Source organism: Diabrotica undecimpunctata, chromosome 5, assembly GCF_040954645.1.
Source record: "Diabrotica undecimpunctata isolate CICGRU chromosome 5, icDiaUnde3, whole genome shotgun sequence".
In the NCBI taxonomy this organism is placed as follows: domain Eukaryota; kingdom Metazoa; phylum Arthropoda; class Insecta; order Coleoptera; family Chrysomelidae; genus Diabrotica; species Diabrotica undecimpunctata.
Window position 1 is genome coordinate 116431379 of NC_092807.1, and position 12417 is coordinate 116443795.

The window sequence follows — 12417 nt, forward strand, 5'->3', positions numbered from 1 at the left end:
GTAATTCAGAAAGTTTACTGCACAAAATTTTGATTATTAGAATTGTCAGATTGTATCTGACCACTTGGATCTGATGTCCTATGTCTTTCCCTACTATGACTTCTACTCACATTTTCCTGCCTTGTACTACTTCGTTCCCTGCCTTCGCAGCTTCTATTCCTTCGAACACAATTTACCTGTCTGTTATAGTTAGGTCGCTCTGTATTTTTTCTATTATTAAAATCTTGTCTATTATTATTAGTACTGTTATTAAAATGTTGTCTATTATAATTAGTATTATTATTAAAATTTTGTCTATTATAACTAGTATTATTATTAAAGTTCTGTCTATTTGGATTACTGTTATTATTATTAAAATTTTGTAAACTATCACCATACCTAGTATTATTGTTATATGATTGTCTATATTGTTGATTATCATTTTTATTATATTGAAAGTTATTATTGTTTTTTCTGTTGTTATTATTACTTGTCATATTGCCTCTTTGTATTCTTTGAATAAAATTAATAAAACTATCTATTGTTTGAATATTTTGTACAGTTACGGTTTGCACAACATCAGCATCAAAATGTCTAGATACATTTAAGACTGTTTCATCCTCTCTAAGTGGTGGTTCTAAATATTTTGCAACTGTTATCAATTTCAATGCATAATCTACCATATTTGATTTTAAATTTTGATTATACTTTCCAAAATATAGAATTTCTCTAAACTTGGCTTGCTCTAATTCACCCCAATAATAATTTAAAAATTTATTTTCAAATGTTTGAAAATTATCTAAATCATTCTCAATACTAGCAAACCAAGTTGCTGCATTGTCATTTAATGTCATTCTAATATAATCTTTAATATCATTAATATTATTCACAAATCTTAATTTATGTTTTAAACTATTTATGTATACTCTAGGATGCAAATTTTTTATATTACCAGAGAATTTAATCCCAGTCTCATTTGTTAAATTTAAGTAAGGTCTCCCTATGTCTCTCATTTGTGAAATATCATCTATTCTCTGTTCCACATTTCTTATTTGATTACAATTTATTTGGATATTTTGTTGTATATCGTCTAATTTTTCTTCTGTGTTTCTCCTGTCTTCGTTAATTTTTACTTCCAAGTTACATTTCTGTAACTCTATTTTCTGTTCTATATCTATCTTATTATCTTGAATAATCCTCTTTACTTCTGTCCTCTCATTGTCTATCCTTTTCTTGTAGTCATTCCGTATACTTTTTATTTCATTTGCTACTTTTTTCTCTGCAGCTTCAAGTTTTTTATCCATTTGTTTTACAATTTTATTATTATTATCTTCTATTTTCTTTTCTAATTTTCTATAATTCTCTTCCAATTTCTGTTCCATTTTTTTCATGTCTTCTTTGACTTCTTTTGAATTCTCTTCCAATTTTTTCGTATTCTCTTCCATTTTCTGTTCCATTTTTTTCATGTCTTCTTTGATTTCTTTTGAATTCTCTTCCATTGTCTTGTTCATCTGCATCATTAATGACATCAAAGCTGCCATATTGACATTTTCCTCTCTTTCTGGATTCATTTCTGCAGTATCTTGTGGAACTTGAACTAAACTCTCCTCTTGTATAGGTTGTGTTTCTACTTTCACATCTTCTTCATTCTTTTTGCTTCTTGTACCTTTCTTTCCTTGAGACATTTTGAGACTTTACTTGTTCAAATATAATTAAAATTAAAATCTATAATTTTTATTTTCTAATGAAAATTAATTTAATTATATGAGAGCACTTATCTTTCAAAACTAATTCTTTTAAATAGAGAGCCACCGCGTTGGGTGCCAAATTGTTATGATGTGTTTTTTGTTTGAATGATGAGCAATGAGTATTTTTAATAATATAGGGTTTTTATCGCGGTTCTCAAAGAATTAGTTTGTAAGTACTTTTTTAAATTATCTTTATTATAACTATTATGAAACACACATATATATCTAACCTAGCCAATGTAAATTTAAAATAAACTATCTTTAAATTGATACTCTTATAAAACTAATTAAATTCTATAGACAATGTAAAATTTAAACAAACTATCTTCAAAATTGAAATTGTTATGACATTAACTAAATTATATTAACAAAATTTTGTACTTTTGAAATTACTTTTTCCAATTATCAGCTTCTACCAATTTAAGATATAGTTTTCTTCACCAGCATTTCTACACCACCAAGCAAACCAGCAAACACCATTTATATTTATTCTTCTTTTCAATATACCAATATCCAATTATTATAAGTTGATTTATACTAATCTCCAATCATAATATAATTTTAATTCCTTCCAATGTCCATCCAATATTCTTCTAATATACTTTTATAATCTTCAATAATTATTTGTGTATAATTATAAATGTGCATTAAATATATGCATAATTTTTAATCTTCATTTAACTCACTATATTAAACAATTGGACTATCTCCAACTAATTTTCATATTTCTTATTAAACTGCTTGACTGACTTACTAAAACTGTGAACAATTGACTTCACTAACTAATCTACTAACTTTCATAATAAACTGCTTGACTTCTGACTAAAAACTTTTATCTTGAATCCAAATCACGGGTATTTATATCTTTTGGATATTCCAGAACCATCTGGTAAGAGATCATGTTCCAATTTGTTCCATTACTTCCATATAGATGTTCTCGAAAAAAATATCTGTTCGATCCACCGCCATAATCATTATTTCGAGAATGTTCGACCGTAAACAATGGTCACAATATGCACTCTGGAGAATTCGTTAATGTTCCATTGATAATTTTGTTGACATTTAGGCTTTTCAGATCAGAATAAACATTCAAATTAGTAACTAACACTCTAATTTAATAAAATACACAATTCAAACAATATATTATTATAACCCCACTTATATTCGTATTATGATTAATTTCTATCTGTCAATTACTCACTGTATAGTTGGTTGCCTAGTCACATGGCTCACTTAAATCTATTTACAACATTAAAATACAACTTTTTACAATTATTATATGCTAATTTCTTAAAATGCCCTCACATAAATATATTTTTATAAAATTCTCTAGTATATAACTTATTTAAAATAATCAAATACTTTTTTATATCTAATATTATGTAGTTTATAACTTATAAATTATTTTCTATAAACCCCAATCGTATCAATATATATATATATATATATATATATATATATATATATATATATATATATATATATATATATAAAGTTCTGAAAGGTTTCCGCGGTAAGTAAAATGAAAACTAGAGCTAAGACTAATAAATACTCTTACAGGAATTAATACTAAACTCAACAGTCTTTCGGATTTTGAGCGAGCTTTCGTTCAACTGGTGCATTATTGGTGCTGGAAATAGAGAACGGGCCATTTATACCAGCGATGGTGACGTGGCTTGGGTGGAGGTTAACGTGGGGGCTAGCGTGGGGATTGGCGCGGGGATTGGCGCAGGGGAGTGGACAGTAATTTCTTTATAAGAGGTCTCCAAATCGAAAGTAACCGTATCCCGTCATCTCTTTTATTGAGAAAATTTTTCATTTTTCTATGACTTTTGGGATAATTCTCGGTTTATAGATTGGTTTATTGATTTTGAAAACTCTAAAACCATAGCCCCCATCTACTTCAATAATCCAAGCCATAGAAATTGAAAAAGGTCAAATTGTCACAATAAAAGAGATGACGGCATTCGGTTACCTTTAACTTAGAGAACTCTCATAAAGAAAATACCGTCCACTCCACCGTCAATTAAAAACCTACTGTTAGAAATGTTCGCACCAACCCCCGCGCCAATCCCCCGGCAATAGACACCCAAACCACACCACTATTAACGGTATAAATGTTTCGTCCTCTATTCTCAATGCCAATAATGTATTGATCTGAGTAGTGTGTTAGTGTCTAGGGCCTCGAGAGACTGAGACCTCGGAAGCCTTGAAGAAGACATCGAAGAGGATGTTGAAAGCTCGGCGCACAATGATAATCGACGCGGTTCAATCTGGAGGACTGTTGAGTTTAATATTAATTCCTGTAATAGTATGAATCTTAGCTCTAGGTTAGAAGAGGGTTAAAAAGAAAATAAGCCAAAATTTTAAAAAATTGTTATTTCTACATCTAGAGAAATGAATTATTATTGCATATGGTTTTTTTATGTATTTTAAAAGTAAATCAATTTATTATGGACTTACATAGTGAAGTTTTGTTTATTTTTATTTAATTTAGACTATTTATAATTAATTTAATTTATACTAGGTACATAGTATTAGATTTAAAGTACGGTTGGTGCTTCCTCCCATATTAATTTGACAAGGTTGTTATTAGGGAGTCTATGGACATGGCCAGCCTATCTAAGACGTTGGGATTTAATCTCTTGGACTATATCGCTCGCTCCATACATCTGCTTGACCTCAGCATTTGTTCTCATTCGGTATTGGTTGCTATTAATGTCGTGATAAGGCCCAAAGATTCTTCTGAGGATTTTCCTCTCAAAACATCTAAGTTTTCTTTCAGTTTCTTTGGTCAGGGTTCACGTCTCACACCCATACATGATCACCGGTCTAATCACCGTTTTATATATTCTAATCTAGCTCTATGAATACTGATTGGGAGAAATTGTAGTTTAAGTTTTTTCAGTATTCATTATAAATACAAACTAAGCCAAAGGAAAGAGTGTGGCTACTGCGCAATTTAATTTTTTTAAGATAAGAACATTTCAATGGGATATCAAGGATTTTACCATTATATTTAATTGTGGTAAACGAAATCACTTGAAATTTATTTATTTTTGTCTATTCATACGTTAGCATTGAACTCTAGTTAAAGAATAAGAACCCTGAGCTATAATAAAAAGCTAATTAATAATTTGGCGTTTAATAATAAATTACTTTTAATTTTCTAATAGATTTCAATACCTTTTATGGTTCAGAGTTATTTTAGGGGTAGGTAAGGAAATCATTAAATTTTCATATGATAGAGCCAAAATTACCTTTAAATTGTTTCTAGAGGACAAACAATTGTTAACTTCTGTTTTATTGATGATCCGTTTATCCTTTGCGGTTTATAAATATGGAAGATTTCAAGAATAAAACGAGATAATCAGAACAACTTAGAAAGGGATCCTATAAGATTGACACGAAATAAGAGCAAAATAACAATACCATACATAAAAGGAATATCGGAAAAAGAGAGCAAACAAAATCAACACTTCAACAACATTCAAAACAACAGACATATTCAGATTTATTTTATCTAAAACTAAATCTAACAATTAACAAAAAAGAACAAAAAATTGTATTCGTGAAATACCTTGTGAATGCTAAAATTTCTATTTAGATGAAACATTACGGCCATTAAATGTTAGAATAAGTGAATATTCACTTTACATCAAAAAAATTTAAAAGATCTCAAATATATAAACACGCATGGGAAAATAAACACAAAGTTAAATGAAAAAAAAACTCAAATATAGTCCTGAAAAAAAAAACAGATTTTAAAAAGAGAAAAAGCGGATTTAATTATGTTAAATAAAATCAACTGCATATCAAAATACGCGGCAGCATGCAGTACGATGCTGTTACCCATATTAAAAGAAGAAATCAATAGAAAGGAACTTCCACTATTAAAAAGTCATAACATATCGAGCATATGTCATTAATTTGTATATTAAAATAACATACACTATAAAAATAAGAGCTTGGTGTTAATATTGCGAGTAAACCAAATTCAAGACCAAATACTTGTTGCTATAGTAGGAAGAGGTTTTTTTCTGATTTTTTCTTCATGATTTACTTAAAATTTATAATACATAGTTCAATTATCAATGTAAATGAGTCAGATAAAAAAAAATTATTGGAAGAATGTTTTTACCATGTAACAATAACTTTTTTTATTTATCAATATTTTGTATTTTAAGAAATATTTCCGAATTGAAAATTGAAAAGCCAAAATAAACTTTTTTTAAAGTAAAATTGTGGTTTATTTCCAATAAAAATAATATATTAATTTATTCCATTCCTTTAAATTTGCCTATGTTTATATACTAATATACCCATAAAAATAAAAAAGTCACAGACAATATGCCATCATACACAAATACATAAATTTTAATTTTCGATCATTCTCGAGAGAACAGACAGGAGTAAGATAAAGCAATCTAAAAATAAAAAGAAGATTACTGAATGGGGATCCATAAACATACGTCAATTATAAACGTAGGACTAGTGGAAGACGATCCTTTTTTATGGAATATTAAAATTTTATGTTTACGTTGCTCCTCGAAGATATAAAAACGGAATACAAAATTCCATTATTTTTACCAAATGTGAAAAACCGTAAACCGTGAAAGACTATTAGATATAATGTTTGTAATCTGGTGAAATGAAGCGTTTTATTCTCGTTTTTTATAATACTGTAAATCTACCTACAACATTTAGAGATACATATGTTTGAACACTAAAAGCAATGTTAGTGATAATAATAATCTGGTTAAATAATGTGGGACAGTCAAACAAAATAAATTCTTTTTTTAATAATAGTGCATGTTTAAATCCCGAAATCTGCCATTTTTAGATTTTAAAATTAAATCTTTGTTGCTTTCTGTACATACGATGGCCTCTATATAAAATACGTGGACATCAGAAAGAAAGGATTAATATACAGTGATGAGTGTCTTACCACCCGGCAAAATAGCGGAAACGATAGAAGATAGATTAAGTTGTGAGATAGTACGAGATAAACTAGTTTTAGACGTGGCTATTTGACTTCAGTCATAATTATAGGGATGACCTCGATCATATTTTATTTTATTAATTTCTGATGTTAGAAAAAATGGTTAAATAAATTAAGATATATTATAGTAAAAAACAATAATTAGTAGCGATTTTAAATTATAAATCTTTAAGTTAGTTAATAATAAAAATAACTCAACTGAAATATTTTACTAAACTAAAGGTAGGTATGTTTTGTCTGAAAACAATTATTGTGTGTGGAATTGGTGAAATAGTTAGAGACGTGGTCTATTGACAAGAAGGTTGGGGTTCAAATCACACCAAGGATAAAATTTTTGTTTTACTTAATCAAAAAATAATAGAAAATATGATACATATTAGGTAACAAGTTTTCGAAAAACTCATTATTTACAATTTATTCTTATTCCAATGTTATAAAATAGAAATACAAATTATTCAAATTCAATTCCAGTTTTACAGTCTTCAGTTGTGAATGCAAAATAATCCGGTGAAGACTGTTTAATGTCAAATCCATCACTAAATTCTCAGTGATAATATCAATTCCTCTGTACAGGTAATGATTTTCAAAACGATTGACAACATTGGAATGGATGCGCGCGAACATCTGCCTGCTTTACAGCTAAAAAAATCATCAAGCCTTCAGCCATCAAATAATAACATATCGAGAAGTGTTTTTGCACGGTAAACAGAAACTTTTTATTGAAAAAACAATTCGTAAAAATGGTTTTAACGGTCGAGAAAAAAGTGCAAATTGTTGTCTGGTGTAAATGGATTATCAGACAACATGATTAGACAACAATTTGTAAATATGTTTCCAAATAGGCCGGCTCCAGCACAATCAACAATTCAGTCTATTATCCGTATTTTTTTTTTACTTATGGATCAGTGTTCGCTCCAAGAGGAGTTCGTAGACGAAAGGAGGTAAATCCAGATTTGGAACTAAGGAACACTTTGATTTGTGCAAGTATTGAGCAAAATCCTACCCAATCAACATCTCGTCTCGGAGAACAATATGAAATTTTAAGATTTAGAGTAGGTAAAATTTTGAAAAGACATGGATACCGTCCCTATAAACTTCATAAATCCAACGATCAATTCCCTGGGGATTAATATAAACGTTTAGAATTTTGTCAAACTGCAATGGAAATGTCATATCAAGATGTACATCTTTTATAGAACGTTTTGTTCACCGATGAATGTACGTTTTCATTGCATGGACGTCACAATTCAATGAATGCTCGGTATTGGTCTCGAGGAAATCCTCGTCAGATTTATGTTGCTCGTACCCAGCGTCCTCGAAAAGTAAATGTTTGGGGAGGCATAATAGGGAATCATGTCATTGGTCCATTTTTTATAGACGGTATGTTGACTGGGCGGAAATACTTGGAACTTCTGCAAAATCAAATTGTCCCAGCCCTTCGTAATTTACCAATACCTTTCGATTTCATATGGTTTCAACACGATGTTTGTTCGGCACATAATTCTCGCATCGTCAGTGAATATCTCAGTGCTACTTTTCCTAATCGATTGATTAGTGGTCACGGAGATATTTTTTGGCCTGCAAGATCACCTGATCTTGCAATTTGTGATTTTTTTATGTGGGGATATATCAAGTCCAAACTATATGGAATTGAAAACGATAGGCCTAATTCTCTCCAAAAATTAAGAGAAAAGATCTCTTGATTCAATGAGAGGTATTAGTCCAGAAACATTAACTAATGTTAGACGAAACTTTTATAATAGATTGGGTAATTGTTCTGCTGCTAATGGAAGCTTATTCGAACATTTTTTGTAAATACATTTCATTAGAATTTTTTGTAAGTACATTTATTTAGAACGTTCTTTTATGTTTGAAGAATTTTTACTTTATTTTCAAAAGTACATTGTTTTTTCAATAAGATTTTCATGTTTTACTATAAACACTTCAAATGAAGAATAAAATAAATGTTTAGTGATTTAAAGCAAAACGATATAATATCTGCATAATTTCAAATTTTAATTTTTAAAAAAGTAAAACCTCCATGTTGGATTCGAACCCTGAGCGCCTGGATGAGAACATCGTGCCTTGAACTCTGATCCACCAGACTTTTATAATTATTTAGTGACAGTCTAAAGGTGTGAGACTATCGATAGTGGTAATGTAATGTAATGTAAATTATAGGTTTCTATCGATTATTTCTCACCTCTACGAGTTTTATCTCTTTTTATTTTAGAAGGTAACTGTGTTTTCTATCTCTTACGTTAAAAAGCCGGGTGGTAAGACACTCATCACTGTATATGGTCAATCTAGAACTCGCCTCGCTGTTTTCTATTTTTCGATTTAGGTATTGCTAATACAAATAAATAAGCAACAGTTCATAATGTTATGTTCGAATTCTGCTTTGAGTTTCAAAACCAGGTGCATCCATTCTTTTTAGATTTTATTTTTATGTTATTTTTATTGAGTCAAAAAATAGGGATCTATACGGGTGCCAAGTAATAATGTTTAAAACAATGTACATTCTATTCGAATTCATTAGCTAAACTCAAGGTTGGTTTCAAAACCAGGTAAGTCTCAAAGTTTGCAATAAAACCAGGTAGATCCGCTCAGGGTAGAGCTTCCATTCGCAGCGCAGAGATCGTGCGGGAACGTCGTGTAGCTTTCCGTTGTGTGGTTATTGTTGCTTTGTTGCTGTTATAGAGACAAGACGTGTTTTCGTATTATTTTGATTTGTTTTGTAGTTTTTGTTTTGTTTTCTTCGGTTCTTTGATGGAAACTTAACCCGTAGAGTGTCCTGACTCCTGGCCAGGAAGAAGAGAAAATAACCTAACAGTTAGAATAGTGCACGCGAAAAGAGGTAAAGGTTAAGCTATTAAATACTGTACTTTTTATTTTCTTTGAAAAATTTGTAAATTGCATTTGTTTAATATTAGTATCAAAAATACTGGTTTGTAGTTTTCTTGTATTTCTACTATTAGTGTAGGTATAGAGTATAACCGGCAAGTAGTTATTATATAAAAAGACTCACTCACGTATAGAACTACCATATAGCAGTCATTTTGACTGCTTTCTATTTTCGACCCTCATTAGTCTAGAGTATTACTCATTCATATTTATTTTACAAAATTTATAATTTGGGACTTTATTATTTACTTGAGGATTATAATTTCTCTTTTACAGGTTCTTAGTATAATTACATTTTGAATATATTTATGTTGATGTCTACCTAGAAAAATGCGGTCCTAATGACGAGGTAGTCTAATTTTTGTTCTACTTTTCTGGGAAGTTTTTACTTATTTTATGTATAAAATACATCGAAAATATTTGTTATTATGTAGTTTGAGTATACTCTTTGCAATTGCATGTTCAATCTGTATTTTGATTAATTTTACATTGTGATTTTTATTATTTCTGCTGTTATCATGTCTCGCCGATATTTGACTCAGCAGGAGCTATTAGAGTGTCTCCAGAATTTGTCAGAAGATGAATCTGTAGCAGAGTTATCTGATGAAGATGTATCCGATAATGAAGTTGACGAGTATGTACCTAATACAGTTGATCAAGGACATTCATCGGGCAGTGATTCTAAAGGTGAAGTTGAGATTGAGGTGATGCCCAGTGCTTCTGCTTCAACTTCGAATGCAGACTTCAATACATCTTCAGAAATGATTACCAACCAGGTAAGAGGAATTCGCAGAAGCAATTTAGAGAATTCTTCCATAGATACCATAGGATGGGAGTTACTTGACAACAATGCTAGTACACCAGGTAAGCAACTATATTATATTAGTAGCTTCTATTTATGTATTCACTTAGGTGTATAATATTTTTGAGCATATTCTTCTTGATGTCACGAATATTGGCGATAATCATGGCAATATTTAACTTATCTGCAGGATGTTCTTCTTCCTGGACCCCGTTTTCCAAATATTTTTCCTTGCAGGACGGCTTGTAGAAGGGCGCATCTAGATTCATTTCGCACAATGTTTTCGAAATATTGTAACTTTAGAGATTTGATAGTAGTCCACGGGATTTGAAGTGCTCTCCGATTTAGCCACAGCTCGAATGCTTCCAATTTTCTGCATATATCTTCGTCAAGGCTAACTATTCAACACCATAAAAAAGAACAGAGAATACGTAGCATCGCAGCATCCTTACTTTTATACCAAGAGAGAGGTTATGGCTCTTGAAGAAGGCCCCCATCTGGTTAAAGGTGGATCTAGCTTTTCCGATGTGCGCTCTTATTTCTTGGTTGTTGTTCCATTCTTTATTTATTACGGTACCATTTATTTAAATAAATAAATAAATAAGTATATACCTGCATACTAATTTATCTCGTTCATTTTAGGAAGGCGTACCAGTCAAAATGTTCTAAAGGAAGCTGCTGGACCAACCCCTCATGCTAAGAGAAGCATTATTAGAGATTCTGCAGCTAGTGCATGGCGGTTGTTGATTGATGAATGCATACTCCGTAACATAAAATCATGTACTGTTGCTGAAGGTAGAAGAAAACTCAAAGATGAAAATTGGCAAATTTCTATTGAAGAAATCGAAGCATTTATATCCTTACTGTATGCTAGGGGAGCTTATATGGCACGAAATGTTAGCATAAAGATGCTGTGGTCTGGTACATGGGGTCCAAATTTTTTTCAATAGACGATGTCTAGAAATAAATTTACACAAATAATGAGTTTTATCCGTTTTGATATGAGAAATACCAGGTCTGAGCGATTATAAACAGATAAATTTGCACTTGCTTTGGGAATATGGAACCCATTTATAGAGAATTGTATATTATGTTATACACCTGGCGAAAATATAACTATCGACGAAGAGCTTTTTTCCACGAAGGCAAGATGCCGCTTTACCCAGTACATGGCGAATAAACCCGATAAGTTTGGAATTAAATTCTGGCTTGCAGCTGATGTCGAGTCCAAATATTTGTTGAACGGATTTCCTTACCTAGGAAAAGATGAACAACGACCAGCCAATCAACTTCTGGGGGAATATGTTGTTAGCCGTCTAATGGAACCATTTATAAATAAAGGAAGAAATGTCACGACGGATAATTTCTTTACGTTCATAAAGTTGGCAAAAGAATTACGAAAGAAGGCTACCAGCATTGTTGGAACAATCAACCGAACAAGAAAGGATATTCCACCGTCAGTAAAAAATGAAAAGATGGAATTGTACAAAACAAAAATTTTCAAACACGAAGACTTGACGCTAACGGCGTACCAGGGAAAAGTCAACAAAAATGTTCTAGTGCTGAGTTCTTTACACTCGAATGATATTAAAATGGGCACAGATAAAAAGAAAAAACCGGAAACCATCATCTTCTACAACCAGACAAAATACGGAGTAGACGTTGTAGATCAGATGGCTAGACTGTATTCAACCAAACCTGCTTCAAGAAGATGGCCGTTGCAAGTTTTTTTTAATATTTTAGATATGGCAGGAATAAATGTTTGGGTTCTGTATAAGAAAGTTACGGGCAGTCAAATATCTAGGCAGGATTTCCTACTTCAGTTAGCAGAAGAATTGCGAGAAGATCACATGACTAAGGGCAGGACAACATCAACGGATACAAATCCAAGAGGTACAAAAAAACCACCAAATAATAAACGTAAGCAGTGTCAAACAGGGAATTGCAACAAAAATAAAACATTTTAAATTTGTCATATATTT